Genomic DNA, 17706 nt, shown 5'->3' with positions numbered 1-17706 from the left:
CTTCCCAAAGCAATAGAAACTTGAAATTTGGCACGAGCATTGATTATGGAATAAATAGGAAAAGTTAATGGGTCCCAGCTCGATTATTCAATTCTAAGCGCCAAAGAATTAGCGTCCAAATTTTACGTACGGAATCTAATTTTCTCACCTCCCAATGTCATAGAAACTTGAAATTTGGCACGAGCATTGATTATGTCATAAAAAGGAAAAGATAATGGGTTCCAGCTCGATTATTCAATTCTAAGCGCAAAAGAATTAGCATTCAAATTTTACGTACGGAATCTAATTCTCTCACTTCCCAATGTAATAGAAACTTGAAATTTGGCACGAGCATTGATTATGTCATAAATAGGAAAAGATAATGGGTCCCAGCTCGATTATTCAATTCTAAGCGCAAAAGAATTAGCATTCAAATTTTACGTACGGAATCTAATTCTCTCACTTCCCAATGCAATAGAAACTTGAAATTTGGCACGAGCATTGATTATGTCATAAATAGGAAAAGTTAATGGGTTCCAGCTCGATTATTCAATTCTAAGCGCCAAAGAATTAGCGTCCAAATTTTACGTACGGAATCTAATTCTCTCACTTCCCAATGTCATAGAAACTTGAAATTTGGCACGAGCATTGATTATGTCTTAAATAGGAAAAGCTAATGAGTCCCAACTCGATTATTCAATTCTAAGCGCCAAAGAATTAGCAACCAAATTTTACGTACAGAATCTAATTTTCTCACTTCCCAATGTCATAAAAACTTGAAATTTGGCACTAGCATTGATTATGTCATAAATATTAAAAGTTAATAGCTCCCAACTCGATTATTCAATTCTAAGCGCCAAAGAATTAGCGTCCAAATTTTACGTACAGAATCTAATTTTCTCACCTCATAATGTCATAGAAATTTGAAATTTGGCACGAGCATTGATTATGTCAAAAATAGAAAAAGTTAATGGGTCCCAACTAAATTAATCAATTCTAAGCGCCTAAGAATTAGCGTCCAAATTTTACGTACAGAATCTAATTCTCTCACCTCCCAATGTCATAGAAACTTGAAATTTGGCACGAGCATTGATTATGTCATAAATAGGAAAAGTTAATAGGTCCCAACTCGATTATTCAATTCTAAGTGCCAAAGAATTAGCGTCCAAATTTTACGTACGGAATCTACTTTTCTCACTTCCCAATGTCATAGAAACTTGAAATTTGGCACGAGCATTGATTATGTCATAAATCGGAAAAGTTAATAGGTCCCAACTCGATTATTCAATTCTAAGCGCCAAAGAATTAGCGTCCAAATTTTACTTACGGAATCTAATTCTCTCACTTTCCAATGTCATAGAAACTTGAAATTTGGCACAAGCATTGATTATGTCATAAATAGGAAAAGTTAATGAGTCCCAGCTCGATTATTCAATTCTAAGCGCCAAAGAATTAGAGTCCAAATTTTATGTACGGAATCTAATTCTCTCACTTCCCAATGTCATAGAAACTTGAAATTTGGCACGAGCATTGATTATGTCATAAATAGGAAAAGCTAATGGGTCCCAACTCGATTATTCAATTCTAAGCGCCAAAGAATTAGCGTCCAAATTTTACGTACGGAATCTAATTTTCTCACTTCCCAATGTCATAGAAACCTGATATTTGGCACGAGCATTGATTATGTCAAAAATAGGAAAAGTTAATGGGTCCCAACTCGATTATTCAATTCTAAGCGCCAAAGAATTAGCGTCCAAATTTTACATACGGAATCTAATTCTCTCACTTCCCAATGTAATAGAAACCTGATATTTGGCACGAGCATTGATTATCTCATAAATAGGAAAAGTTAATGGGTTCCAGCTCGATTATTCAACTCTAAGCGCCAAAGAATTAGCGTCCAAATTTATGTACGGAATCTAATTCTCTCACTTCCCAATGTCATAGAAACCTGATATTTGGCACGAGCATTGATTATGTCAAAAATAGGAAAAGTTAATGGGTCCCAACTCGATTATTCAATTCTAAGCGCCAAAGAATTAGCGTCCAAATTTTACATACGGAATCTAATTCTCTCACTTCCCAATGTCATAGAAACTTGAAATTTGGCACGAGCATTGATTATGTCATAAATAGGAAAAGCTAATGGGTCCCAACTTGATTATTCAATTCTAAGCGCCAAAGAATTAGCGTCCAAATTTTACGTACGGAATCTAATTTTCTAACTTCCCAATGTCATAGAAACCTGATATTTGGCACGAGCATTGATTATGTCAAAAATAGGAAAAGTTAATGGGTCCCAACTCGATTATTCAATTCTAAGCGCCAAAGAATTAGCGTCCAAATTTTACATACGGAATCTGATTCTCTCACTTCCCAATGTAATAGAAACCTGATATTTGGCACGAGCATTGATTATGTCATAAATAGGAAAAGTTAATGGGTTCCAGCTCGATTATTCAACTCTAAGCGCCAAAGAATTAGCGTCCAAATTTTACGTACGGAATCTTATTTTCTCACTTCCCAATGGCATAGAAACTTGAAATTTGGCACGAGCATTGATTATGTCATAAATAGGAAAAGATAATGGGTTCCAGCTCGATTATTCAATTCTAAGCGCCAAAGAATTAGCGTCCAAATTTTACGTACGGAATCTAATTTTCTCACCTCCCAATGTCATAGAAACTTGAAATTTGGCACGAGCATTGATTATGTCATAAAAAGGAAAAGATAATGGGTTCCAGCTCGATTATTCAATTCTAAGCGCAAAAGAATTAGCATTCAAATTTTACGTACGGAATCTAATTCTCTCACTTCCCAATGCAATAGAAACTTGAAATTTGGCACGAGCATTAATTATGTCATAAATAGGAAAAGTTAATGGGTCCCAGCTCGATTATTCAATTCTAAGCGCCAAAGAATTAGCGTCCAAATTTTACGTACGGAATCTAATTCTCTCACTTCCCAATGTCATAGAAACTTGAAATTTGGCACGAGCATTGATTATGTCTTAAATAGGAAAAGCTAATGAGTCCCAACTCGATTATTCAATTCTAAGCGCCAAAGAATTAGCGTCCAAATTTTACGTACAGAATCTAATTTTCTCACTTCCCAATGTCATAAAAACTTGAAATTTGGCACGAGCATTGATTATGTCATAAATAGGAAAAGTTAATAGGTCCCAACTCGATTATTCAATTCTAAGCGCCAAAGAATTAGCGTCCAAATTTTACGTACAGAATCTAATTTTCTCACTTCATAATGTCATAGAAACTTGAAATTTGGCACGAGCATTGATTATGTCAAAAATAGAAAAAGTTAATGGTCCCAACTAAATTAATCAATTCTAAGCGCCTAAGAATTAGCGTCCAAATTTTACGTACAGAATCTAATTCTCTCACCTCCCAATGTCATAGAAACTTGAAATTTGGCACGAGCATTGATTATGTCATAAATAGGAAAAGTTAATAGGTCCCAACTCGATTATTCAATTCTAAGTGCCAAAGAATTAGCGTCCAAATTTTACGTACGGAATCTACTTTTCTCACTTCCCAATGTCATAGAAACTTGAAATTTGGCACGAGCATTGATTATGTCATAAATCGGAAAAGTTAATAGGTCCCAACTCGATTATTCAATTCTAAGCGCCAAAGAATTAGCGTCCAAATTTTACTTACGGAATCTAATTCTCTCACTTTCCAATGTCATAGAAACTTGAAATTTGGCACAAGCATTGATTATGTCATAAATAGGAAAAGTTAATGAGTCCCAGCTCGATTATTCAATTCTAAGCGCCAAAGAATTAGAGTCCAAATTTTATGTACGGAATCTAATTCTCTCACTTCCCAATGTCATAGAAACTTGAAATTTGGCACGAGCATTGATTATGTCATAAATAGGAAAAGCTAATGGGTCCCAACTCGATTATTCAATTCTAAGCGCCAAAGAATTAGCGTCCAAATTTTACGTACGGAATCTAATTTTCTCACTTCCCAATGTCATAGAAACCTGATATTTGGCACGAGCATTGATTATGTCAAAAATAGGAAAAGTTAATGGGTCCCAACTCGATTATTCAATTCTAAGCGCCAAAGAATTAGCGTCCAAATTTTACATACGGAATCTAATTCTCTCACTTCCCAATGTAATAGAAACCTGATATTTGGCACGAGCATTGATTATCTCATAAATAGGAAAAGTTAATGGGTTCCAGCTCGATTATTCAACTCTAAGCGCCAAAGAATTAGCGTCCAAATTTATGTACGGAATCTAATTCTCTCACTTCCCAATGTCATAGAAACCTGATATTTGGCACGAGCATTGATTATGTCAAAAATAGGAAAAGTTAATGGGTCCCAACTCGATTATTCAATTCTAAGCGCCAAAGAATTAGCGTCCAAATTTTACATACGGAATCTAATTCTCTCACTTCCCAATGTCATAGAAACTTGAAATTTGGCACGAGCATTGATTATGTCATAAATAGGAAAAGCTAATGGGTCCCAACTCGATTATTCAATTCTAAGCGCCAAAGAATTAGCGTCCAAATTTTACGTACGGAATCTAATTTTCTAACTTCCCAATGTCATAGAAACCTGATATTTGGCACGAGCATTGATTATGTCAAAAATAGGAAAAGTTAATGGGTCCCAACTCGATTATTCAATTCTAAGCGCCAAAGAATTAGCGTCCAAATTTTACATACGGAATCTGATTCTCTCACTTCCCAATGTAATAGAAACCTGATATTTGGCACGAGCATTGATTATGTCATAAATAGGAAAAGTTAATGGGTTCCAGCTCGATTATTCAACTCTAAGCGCCAAAGAATTAGCGTCCAAATTTTACGTACGGAATCTTATTTTCTCACTTCCCAATGGCATAGAAACTTGAAATTTGGCACGAGCATTGATTATGTCATAAATAGGAAAAGATAATGGGTTCCAGCTCGATTATTCACTTCTAAGCGCCAAAGAATTAGCGTCCAAATTTTACGTACGGAATCTAATTTTCTCACCTCCCAATGTCATAGAAACTTGAAATTTGGCACGAGCATTGATTATGTCATAAAAAGGAAAAGATAATGGGTTCCAGCTCGATTATTCAATTCTAAGCGCAAAAGAATTAGCATTCAAATTTTACGTACGGAATCTAATTCTCTCACTTCCCAATGCAATAGAAACTTGAAATTTGGCACGAGCATTAATTATGTCATAAATAGGAAAAGTTAATGGGTCCCAGCTCGATTATTCAATTCTAAGCGCCAAAGAATTAGCGTCCAAATTTTACGTACGGAATCTAATTCTCTCACTTCCCAATGTCATAGAAACTTGAAATTTGGCACGAGCATTGATTATGTCTTAAATAGGAAAAGCTAATGAGTCCCAACTCGATTATTCAATTCTAAGCGCCAAAGAATTAGCGTCCAAATTTTACGTACAGAATCTAATTTTCTCACTTCCCAATGTCATAAAAACTTGAAATTTGGCACGAGCATTGATTATGTCATAAATAGGAAAAGTTAATAGGTCCCAACTCGATTATTCAATTCTAAGCGCCAAAGAATTAGCGTCCAAATTTTACGTACAGAATCTAATTTTCTCACTTCATAATGTCATAGAAACTTGAAATTTGGCACGAGCATTGATTATGTCAAAAATAGAAAAAGTTAATGGTCCCAACTAAATTAATCAATTCTAAGCGCCTAAGAATTAGCGGCCAAATTTTACGTACAGAATCTAATTCTCTCACCTCCCAATGTCATAGAAACTTGAAATTTGGCACGAGCATTGATTATGTCATAAATAGGAAAAGTTAATAGGTCCCAACTCGATTATTCAATTCTAAGTGCCAAAGAATTAGCGTCCAAATTTTATGTACGGAATCTAATTCTCTCACTTCCCAATGTCATAGAAACTTGAAATTTGGCACGAGCATTGATTATGTCATAAATAGGAAAAGCTAATGGGTCCCAACTCGATTATTCAATTCTAAGCGCCAAAGAATTAGCGTCCAAATTTTACGTACGGAATCTAATTTTCTCACTTCCCAATGTCATAGAAACCTGATATTTGGCACGAGCATTGATTATGTCAAAAATAGGAAAAGTTAATGGGTCCCAACTCGATTATTCAATTCTAAGCGCCAAAGAATTAGCGTCCAAATTTTACATACGGAATCTAATTCTCTCACTTCCCAATGTAATAGAAACCTGATATTTGGCACGAGCATTGATTATCTCATAAATAGGAAAAGTTAATGGGTTCCAGCTCGATTATTCAACTCTAAGCGCCAAAGAATTAGCGTCCAAATTTATGTACGGAATCTAATTCTCTCACTTCCCAATGTCATAGAAACCTGATATTTGGCACGAGCATTGATTATGTCAAAAATAGGAAAAGTTAATGGGTCCCAACTCGATTATTCAATTCTAAGCGCCAAAGAATTAGCGTCCAAATTTTACATACGGAATCTAATTCTCTCACTTCCCAATGTCATAGAAACTTGAAATTTGGCACGAGCATTGATTATGTCATAAATAGGAAAAGCTAATGGGTCCCAACTCGATTATTCAATTCTAAGCGCCAAAGAATTAGCGTCCAAATTTTACGTACGGAATCTAATTTTCTAACTTCCCAATGTCATAGAAACCTGATATTTGGCACGAGCATTGATTATGTCAAAAATAGGAAAAGTTAATGGGTCCCAACTCGATTATTCAATTCTAAGCGCCAAAGAATTAGCGTCCAAATTTTACGTACGGAATCTAATTTTCTCACCTCCCAATGTCATAGAAACTTGAAATTTGGCACGAGCATTGATTATGTCATAAAAAGGAAAAGATAATGGGTTCCAGCTCGATTATTCAATTCTAAGCGCAAAAGAATGAGCATTCAAATTTTACGTACGGAATGTAATTCTCTCACTTCCCAATGTAATAGAAACTTGAAATTTGGCACGAGCATTGATTATGTCATAAATAGGAAAAGATAATGGGTCCCAGCTCGATTGTTCAATTCTAAGCGCAAAAGAATTAGCATTCAAATTTTACGTACGGAATCTAATTCTCTCACTTCCCAATGCAATAGAAACTTGAAATTTGGCACGAGCATTGATTATGGAATAAATAGGAAAAGTTAATGGGTCCCAACTCGATTATTCAATTCTAAGCGCCAAAGAATTAGCGTCCAAATTTTACGTACGGAATCTAATTTTCTCACTTCCCAATGTCATAAAAACTTGAAATTTGGCACGAGCATTGATTATGTCATAAATATGAAAAGTTAATAGGTCCCAACTCGATTATTCAATTCTAAGCGCCAAAGAATTAGCGTCCAAATTTTACATACGGAATCTAATTCTCTCACTTCCCAATGTAATAGAAACCTGATATTTGGCACGAGCATTGATTATGTCATAAATAGGAAAAGTTAATGGGTCCCAACTCGATTATTCAATTCTAATCGCCAAAGAATTTGCGTCCAAATTTTATGTACGGAATCTAATTCTCTCACTTCCCAATGTCATAGAAACTTGAAATTTGGCACGAGCATTGATTATGTCATAAATAGGAAAAGCTAATGGGTCCCAACTCGATTATTCAATTCTAAGCGCCAAAGAATTAGCGTCCAAATTTTACGTACAGAATCCAATTTTCTCACTTCATAATGTCATAGAAACTTGAAATTTGGCACGAGCATTGATTATGTCAAAAATAGAAAAAGTTAATGGGTCCCAACTAAATTAATCAATTCTAAGCGCCTAAGAATTAGCGTCCAAATTTTACGTACAGAATCTAATTCTCTCACCTCCCAATGTCATAGAAACTTGAAATTTGGCACGAGCATTGATTATGTCATAAATAGGAAAAGTTAATAGGTCCCAACTCGATTATTCAATTCTAAGTGCCAAAGAATTAGCGTCCAAATTTTACGTACGGAATCTAATTTTCTCACTTCCCAATGTCATAGAAACCTGATGGCACGAGCATTGATTATGTCAAAAATAGGAAAAGTTAATGGGTCCCAACTCGATTATTCAATTCTAAGCGCCAAAGAATTAGCGTCCAAATTTTACATACGGAATCTAATTCTCTCACTTCCCAATGTAATAGAAACCTGATATTTGGCACGAGCATTGATTATGTCATAAATAGGAAAAGTTAATGGGTTCCAGCTCGATTATTCAACTCTAAGCGCCAAAGAATTAGCGTCTAAATTTTACGTACGGAATCTAATTTTCTCACTTCCCAATGGCATAGAAACTTGAAATTTGGCACGAGCATTGATTATGTCATAAATAGGAAAAGATAATGGGTCCCAGCTCGATTATTCAATTCTAAGCGCCAAAGAATTAGCGTCCAAATTTTACGTACGGAATCTAATTTTCTCACCTCCCAATGTCATAGAAACTTGAAATTTGGCACGAGCATTGATTATGTCATAAAAAGGAAAAGATAATGGGTTCCAGCTCGATTATTCAATTCTAAGCGCAAAAGAATGAGCATTCAAATTTTACGTACGGAATCTAATTTTCTCACTTCCCAATGTAATAGAAACTTGAAATTTGGCACGAGCATTGATTATGTCATAAATAGGAAAAGATAATGGGTCCCAGCTCGATTATTCAATTCTAAGCGCAAAAGAATTAGCATTCAAATTTTACGTACGGAATCTAATTCTCTCACTTCCCAAAGCAATAGAAACTTGAAATTTGGCACGAGCATTGATTATGGAATAAATAGGAAAAGTTAATGGGTCCCAGCTCGATTATTCAATTCTAAGCGCCAAAGAATTAGCGTCCAAATTTTACGTACGGAATCTAATTTTCTCACCTCCCAATGTCATAGAAACTTGAAATTTGGCACGAGCATTGATTATGTCATAAAAAGGAAAAGATAATGGGTTCCAGCTCGATTATTCAATTCTAAGCGCAAAAGAATTAGCATTCAAATTTTACGTACGGAATCTAATTCTCTCACTTCCCAATGTAATAGAAACTTGAAATTTGGCACGAGCATTGATTATGTCATAAATAGGAAAAGATAATGGGTCCCAGCTCGATTATTCAATTCTAAGCGCAAAAGAATTAGCATTCAAATTTTACGTACGGAATCTAATTCTCTCACTTCCCAATGCAATAGAAACTTGAAATTTGGCACGAGCATTGATTATGTCATAAATAGGAAAAGTTAATGGGTTCCAGCTCGATTATTCAATTCTAAGCGCCAAAGAATTAGCGTCCAAATTTTACGTACGGAATCTAATTCTCTCACTTCCCAATGTCATAGAAACTTGAAATTTGGCACGAGCATTGATTATGTCTTAAATAGGAAAAGCTAATGAGTCCCAACTCGATTATTCAATTCTAAGCGCCAAAGAATTAGCGTCCAAATTTTACGTACAGAATCTAATTTTCTCACTTCCCAATGTCATAAAAACTTGAAATTTGGCACTAGCATTGATTATGTCATAAATATTAAAAGTTAATAGCTCCCAACTCGATTATTCAATTCTAAGCGCCAAAGAATTAGCGTCCAAATTTTACGTACAGAATCTAATTTTCTCACCTCATAATGTCATAGAAATTTGAAATTTGGCACGAGCATTGATTATGTCAAAAATAGAAAAAGTTAATGGGTCCCAACTAAATTAATCAATTCTAAGCGCCTAAGAATTAGCGTCCAAATTTTACGTACAGAATCTAATTCTCTCACCTCCCAATGTCATAGAAACTTGAAATTTGGCACGAGCATTGATTATGTCATAAATAGGAAAAGTTAATAGGTCCCAACTCGATTATTCAATTCTAAGTGCCAAAGAATTAGCGTCCAAATTTTACGTACGGAATCTACTTTTCTCACTTCCCAATGTCATAGAAACTTGAAATTTGGCACGAGCATTGATTATGTCATAAATCGGAAAAGTTAATAGGTCCCAACTCGATTATTCAATTCTAAGCGCCAAAGAATTAGCGTCCAAATTTTACTTACGGAATCTAATTCTCTCACTTTCCAATGTCATAGAAACTTGAAATTTGGCACAAGCATTGATTATGTCATAAATAGGAAAAGTTAATGAGTCCCAGCTCGATTATTCAATTCTAAGCGCCAAAGAATTAGAGTCCAAATTTTATGTACGGAATCTAATTCTCTCACTTCCCAATGTCATAGAAACTTGAAATTTGGCACGAGCATTGATTATGTCATAAATAGGAAAAGCTAATGGGTCCCAACTCGATTATTCAATTCTAAGCGCCAAAGAATTAGCGTCCAAATTTTACGTACGGAATCTAATTTTCTCACTTCCCAATGTCATAGAAACCTGATATTTGGCACGAGCATTGATTATGTCAAAAATAGGAAAAGTTAATGGGTCCCAACTCGATTATTCAATTCTAAGCGCCAAAGAATTAGCGTCCAAATTTTACATACGGAATCTAATTCTCTCACTTCCCAATGTAATAGAAACCTGATATTTGGCACGAGCATTGATTATCTCATAAATAGGAAAAGTTAATGGGTTCCAGCTCGATTATTCAACTCTAAGCGCCAAAGAATTAGCGTCCAAATTTATGTACGGAATCTAATTCTCTCACTTCCCAATGTCATAGAAACCTGATATTTGGCACGAGCATTGATTATGTCAAAAATAGGAAAAGTTAATGGGTCCCAACTCGATTATTCAATTCTAAGCGCCAAAGAATTAGCGTCCAAATTTTACATACGGAATCTAATTCTCTCACTTCCCAATGTCATAGAAACTTGAAATTTGGCACGAGCATTGATTATGTCATAAATAGGAAAAGCTAATGGGTCCCAACTTGATTATTCAATTCTAAGCGCCAAAGAATTAGCGTCCAAATTTTACGTACGGAATCTAATTTTCTAACTTCCCAATGTCATAGAAACCTGATATTTGGCACGAGCATTGATTATGTCAAAAATAGGAAAAGTTAATGGGTCCCAACTCGATTATTCAATTCTAAGCGCCAAAGAATTAGCGTCCAAATTTTACATACGGAATCTGATTCTCTCACTTCCCAATGTAATAGAAACCTGATATTTGGCACGAGCATTGATTATGTCATAAATAGGAAAAGTTAATGGGTTCCAGCTCGATTATTCAACTCTAAGCGCCAAAGAATTAGCGTCCAAATTTTACGTACGGAATCTTATTTTCTCACTTCCCAATGGCATAGAAACTTGAAATTTGGCACGAGCATTGATTATGTCATAAATAGGAAAAGATAATGGGTTCCAGCTCGATTATTCAATTCTAAGCGCCAAAGAATTAGCGTCCAAATTTTACGTACGGAATCTAATTTTCTCACCTCCCAATGTCATAGAAACTTGAAATTTGGCACGAGCATTGATTATGTCATAAAAAGGAAAAGATAATGGGTTCCAGCTCGATTATTCAATTCTAAGCGCAAAAGAATTAGCATTCAAATTTTACGTACGGAATCTAATTCTCTCACTTCCCAATGCAATAGAAACTTGAAATTTGGCACGAGCATTAATTATGTCATAAATAGGAAAAGTTAATGGGTCCCAGCTCGATTATTCAATTCTAAGCGCCAAAGAATTAGCGTCCAAATTTTACGTACGGAATCTAATTCTCTCACTTCCCAATGTCATAGAAACTTGAAATTTGGCACGAGCATTGATTATGTCTTAAATAGGAAAAGCTAATGAGTCCCAACTCGATTATTCAATTCTAAGCGCCAAAGAATTAGCGTCCAAATTTTACGTACAGAATCTAATTTTCTCACTTCCCAATGTCATAAAAACTTGAAATTTGGCACGAGCATTGATTATGTCATAAATAGGAAAAGTTAATAGGTCCCAACTCGATTATTCAATTCTAAGCGCCAAAGAATTAGCGTCCAAATTTTACGTACAGAATCTAATTTTCTCACTTCATAATGTCATAGAAACTTGAAATTTGGCACGAGCATTGATTATGTCAAAAATAGAAAAAGTTAATGGTCCCAACTAAATTAATCAATTCTAAGCGCCTAAGAATTAGCGTCCAAATTTTACGTACAGAATCTAATTCTCTCACCTCCCAATGTCATAGAAACTTGAAATTTGGCACGAGCATTGATTATGTCATAAATAGGAAAAGTTAATAGGTCCCAACTCGATTATTCAATTCTAAGTGCCAAAGAATTAGCGTCCAAATTTTACGTACGGAATCTACTTTTCTCACTTCCCAATGTCATAGAAACTTGAAATTTGGCACGAGCATTGATTATGTCATAAATCGGAAAAGTTAATAGGTCCCAACTCGATTATTCAATTCTAAGCGCCAAAGAATTAGCGTCCAAATTTTACTTACGGAATCTAATTCTCTCACTTTCCAATGTCATAGAAACTTGAAATTTGGCACAAGCATTGATTATGTCATAAATAGGAAAAGTTAATGAGTCCCAGCTCGATTATTCAATTCTAAGCGCCAAAGAATTAGAGTCCAAATTTTATGTACGGAATCTAATTCTCTCACTTCCCAATGTCATAGAAACTTGAAATTTGGCACGAGCATTGATTATGTCATAAATAGGAAAAGCTAATGGGTCCCAACTCGATTATTCAATTCTAAGCGCCAAAGAATTAGCGTCCAAATTTTACGTACGGAATCTAATTTTCTCACTTCCCAATGTCATAGAAACCTGATATTTGGCACGAGCATTGATTATGTCAAAAATAGGAAAAGTTAATGGGTCCCAACTCGATTATTCAATTCTAAGCGCCAAAGAATTAGCGTCCAAATTTTACATACGGAATCTAATTCTCTCACTTCCCAATGTAATAGAAACCTGATATTTGGCACGAGCATTGATTATCTCATAAATAGGAAAAGTTAATGGGTTCCAGCTCGATTATTCAACTCTAAGCGCCAAAGAATTAGCGTCCAAATTTATGTACGGAATCTAATTCTCTCACTTCCCAATGTCATAGAAACCTGATATTTGGCACGAGCATTGATTATGTCAAAAATAGGAAAAGTTAATGGGTCCCAACTCGATTATTCAATTCTAAGCGCCAAAGAATTAGCGTCCAAATTTTACATACGGAATCTAATTCTCTCACTTCCCAATGTCATAGAAACTTGAAATTTGGCACGAGCATTGATTATGTCATAAATAGGAAAAGCTAATGGGTCCCAACTCGATTATTCAATTCTAAGCGCCAAAGAATTAGCGTCCAAATTTTACGTACGGAATCTAATTTTCTAACTTCCCAATGTCATAGAAACCTGATATTTGGCACGAGCATTGATTATGTCAAAAATAGGAAAAGTTAATGGGTCCCAACTCGATTATTCAATTCTAAGCGCCAAAGAATTAGCGTCCAAATTTTACATACGGAATCTGATTCTCTCACTTCCCAATGTAATAGAAACCTGATATTTGGCACGAGCATTGATTATGTCATAAATAGGAAAAGTTAATGGGTTCCAGCTCGATTATTCAACTCTAAGCGCCAAAGAATTAGCGTCCAAATTTTACGTACGGAATCTTATTTTCTCACTTCCCAATGGCATAGAAACTTGAAATTTGGCACGAGCATTGATTATGTCATAAATAGGAAAAGATAATGGGTTCCAGCTCGATTATTCAATTCTAAGCGCCAAAGAATTAGCGTCCAAATTTTACGTACGGAATCTAATTTTCTCACCTCCCAATGTCATAGAAACTTGAAATTTGGCACGAGCATTGATTATGTCATAAAAAGGAAAAGATAATGGGTTCCAGCTCGATTATTCAATTCTAAGCGCAAAAGAATTAGCATTCAAATTTTACGTACGGAATCTAATTCTCTCACTTCCCAATGCAATAGAAACTTGAAATTTGGCACGAGCATTAATTATGTCATAAATAGGAAAAGTTAATGGGTCCCAGCTCGATTATTCAATTCTAAGCGCCAAAGAATTAGCGTCCAAATTTTACGTACGGAATCTAATTCTCTCACTTCCCAATGTCATAGAAACTTGAAATTTGGCACGAGCATTGATTATGTCTTAAATAGGAAAAGCTAATGAGTCCCAACTCGATTATTCAATTCTAAGCGCCAAAGAATTAGCGTCCAAATTTTACGTACAGAATCTAATTTTCTCACTTCCCAATGTCATAAAAACTTGAAATTTGGCACGAGCATTGATTATGTCATAAATAGGAAAAGTTAATAGGTCCCAACTCGATTATTCAATTCTAAGCGCCAAAGAATTAGCGTCCAAATTTTACGTACAGAATCTAATTTTCTCACTTCATAATGTCATAGAAACTTGAAATTTGGCACGAGCATTGATTATGTCAAAAATAGAAAAAGTTAATGGTCCCAACTAAATTAATCAATTCTAAGCGCCTAAGAATTAGCGGCCAAATTTTACGTACAGAATCTAATTCACTCACCTCCCAATGTCATAGAAACTTGAAATTTGGCACGAGCATTGATTATGTCATAAATAGGAAAAGTTAATAGGTCCCAACTCGATTATTCAATTCTAAGTGCCAAAGAATTAGCGTCCAAATTTTATGTACGGAATCTAATTCTCTCACTTCCCAATGTCATAGAAACTTGAAATTTGGCACGAGCATTGATTATGTCATAAATAGGAAAAGCTAATGGGTCCCAACTCGATTATTCAATTCTAAGCGCCAAAGAATTAGCGTCCAAATTTTACGTACGGAATCTAATTTTCTCACTTCCCAATGTCATAGAAACCTGATATTTGGCACGAGCATTGATTATGTCAAAAATAGGAAAAGTTAATGGGTCCCAACTCGATTATTCAATTCTAAGCGCCAAAGAATTAGCGTCCAAATTTTACATACGGAATCTAATTCTCTCACTTCCCAATGTAATAGAAACCTGATATTTGGCACGAGCATTGATTATCTCATAAATAGGAAAAGTTAATGGGTTCCAGCTCGATTATTCAACTCTAAGCGCCAAAGAATTAGCGTCCAAATTTATGTACGGAATCTAATTCTCTCACTTCCCAATGTCATAGAAACCTGATATTTGGCACGAGCATTGATTATGTCAAAAATAGGAAAAGTTAATGGGTCCCAACTCGATTATTCAATTCTAAGCGCCAAAGAATTAGCGTCCAAATTTTACATACGGAATCTAATTCTCTCACTTCCCAATGTCATAGAAACTTGAAATTTGGCACGAGCATTGATTATGTCATAAATAGGAAAAGCTAATGGGTCCCAACTCGATTATTCAATTCTAAGCGCCAAAGAATTAGCGTCCAAATTTTACGTACGGAATCTAATTTTCTAACTTCCCAATGTCATAGAAACCTGATATTTGGCACGAGCATTGATTATGTCAAAAATAGGAAAAGTTAATGGGTCCCAACTCGATTATTCAATTCTAAGCGCCAAAGAATTAGCGTCCAAATTTTACATACGGAATCTGATTCTCTCACTTCCCAATGTAATAGAAACCTGATATTTGGCACGAGCATTGATTATGTCATAAATAGGAAAAGTTAATGGGTTCCAGCTCGATTATTCAACTCTAAGCGCCAAAGAATTAGCGTCCAAATTTTACGTACGGAATCTTATTTTCTCACTTCCCAATGGCATAGAAACTTGAAATTTGGCACGAGCATTGATTATGTCATAAATAGGAAAAGATAATGGGTTCCAGCTCGATTATTCAATTCTAAGCGCCAAAGAATTAGCGTCCAAATTTTACGTACGGAATCTAATTTTCTCACCTCCCAATGTCATAGAAACTTGAAATTTGGCACGAGCATTGATTATGTCATAAAAAGGAAAAGATAATGGGTTCCAGCTCGATTATTCAATTCTAAGCGCAAAAGAATTAGCATTCAAATTTTACGTACGGAATCTAATTCTCTCACTTCCCAATGCAAAAGAAACTTGAAATTTGGCACGAGCATTAATTATGTCATAAATAGGAAAAGTTAATGGGTCCCAGCTCGATTATTCAATTCTAAGCGCCAAAGAATTAGCGTCCAAATTTTACGTACGGAATCTAATTCTCTCACTTCCCAATGTCATAGAAACTTGAAATTTGGCACGAGCATTGATTATGTCTTAAATAGGAAAAGCTAATGAGTCCCAACTCGATTATTCAATTCTAAGCGCCAAAGAATTAGCGTCCAAATTTTACGTACAGAATCTAATTTTCTCACTTCCCAATGTCATAAAAACTTGAAATTTGGCACGAGCATTGATTATGTCATAAATAGGAAAAGTTAATAGGTCCCAACTCGATTATTCAATTCTAAGCGCCAAAGAATTAGCGTCCAAATTTTACGTACAGAATCTTATTTTCTCACTTCATAATGTCATAGAAACTTGAAATTTGGCACGAGCATTGATTATGTCAAAAATAGAAAAAGTTAATGGTCCCAACTAAATTAATCAATTCTAAGCGCCTAAGAATTAGCGTCCAAATTTTACGTACAGAATCTAATTCTCTCACCTCCCAATGTCATAGAAACTTGAAATTTGGCACGAGCATTGATTATGTCATAAATAGGAAAAGTTAATAGGTCCCAACTCGATTATTCAATTCTAAGTGCCAAAGAATTAGCGTCCAAATTTTACGTACGGAATCTACTTTTCTCACTTCCCAATGTCATAGAAACTTGAAATTTGGCACGAGCATTGATTATGTCATAAATCGGAAAAGTTAATAGGTCCCAACTCGATTATTCAATTCTAAGCGCCAATGAATTAGCGTCCAAATTTTACATACGGAATCTAATTTTCTCACTTCCCAATGTCATAGAAACCTGATGGCACGAGCATTGATTATGTCAAAAATAGGAAAAGTTAATGGGTCCCAACTCGATTATTCAATTCTAAGCGCCAAAGAATTAGCGTCCAAATTTTACATACGGAATCTAATTCTCTCACTTCCCAATGTAATAGAAACCTGATATTTGGCACGAGCATTGATTATGTCATAAATAGGAAAAGTTAATGGGTTCCAGCTCGATTATTCAACTCTAAGCGCCAAAGAATTAGCGTCTAAATTTTACGTACGGAATCTAATTTTCTCACTTCCCAATGTCATAGAAACCTGATATTTGGCACGAGCATTGATTATGTCAAAAATAGGAAAAGTTAATGGGTCCCAACTCGATTATTCAATTCTAAGCGCCAAAGAATTAGCGTCCAAATTTTATGTACGGAATCTAATTCTCTCACTTCCCAATGTCATAGAAACTTGAAATTTGGCACGAGCATTGATTATGTCATAAATAGGAAAAGCTAATGGGTCCCAACTCGATTATTCAATTCTCAGCGCCAAAGAATTAGCGTCCAAATTTTACGTACGGAATCTAATTTTCTCACTTCCCAATGTCATAGAAACCTGATGGCACGAGCATTGATTATGTCAAAAATAGGAAAAGTTAATGGGTCCCAACTCGATTATTCAATTCTAAGCGCCAAAGAATTAGCGTCCAAATTTTACATACGGAATCTAATTCTCTCACTTCCCAATGTAATAGAAACCTGATATTTGGCACGAGCATTGATTATGTCATAAATAGGAAAAGTTAATGGGTTCCAGCTCGATTATTCAACTCTAAGCGCCAAAGAATTAGCGTCTAAATTTTACGTACGGAATCTTATTTTCTCACTTCCCAATGGCATAGAAACTTGAAATTTGGCACGAGCATTGATTATGTCATAAATAGGAAAAGATAATGGGTCCCAGCTCGATTATTC

Source organism: Eleutherodactylus coqui, chromosome 11 (genome assembly GCF_035609145.1).
Source record: "Eleutherodactylus coqui strain aEleCoq1 chromosome 11, aEleCoq1.hap1, whole genome shotgun sequence".
NCBI classification, from domain to species: Eukaryota; Metazoa; Chordata; class Amphibia; order Anura; family Eleutherodactylidae; genus Eleutherodactylus; species Eleutherodactylus coqui.
Note: the sequence above shows the minus strand (reverse complement) of the source record.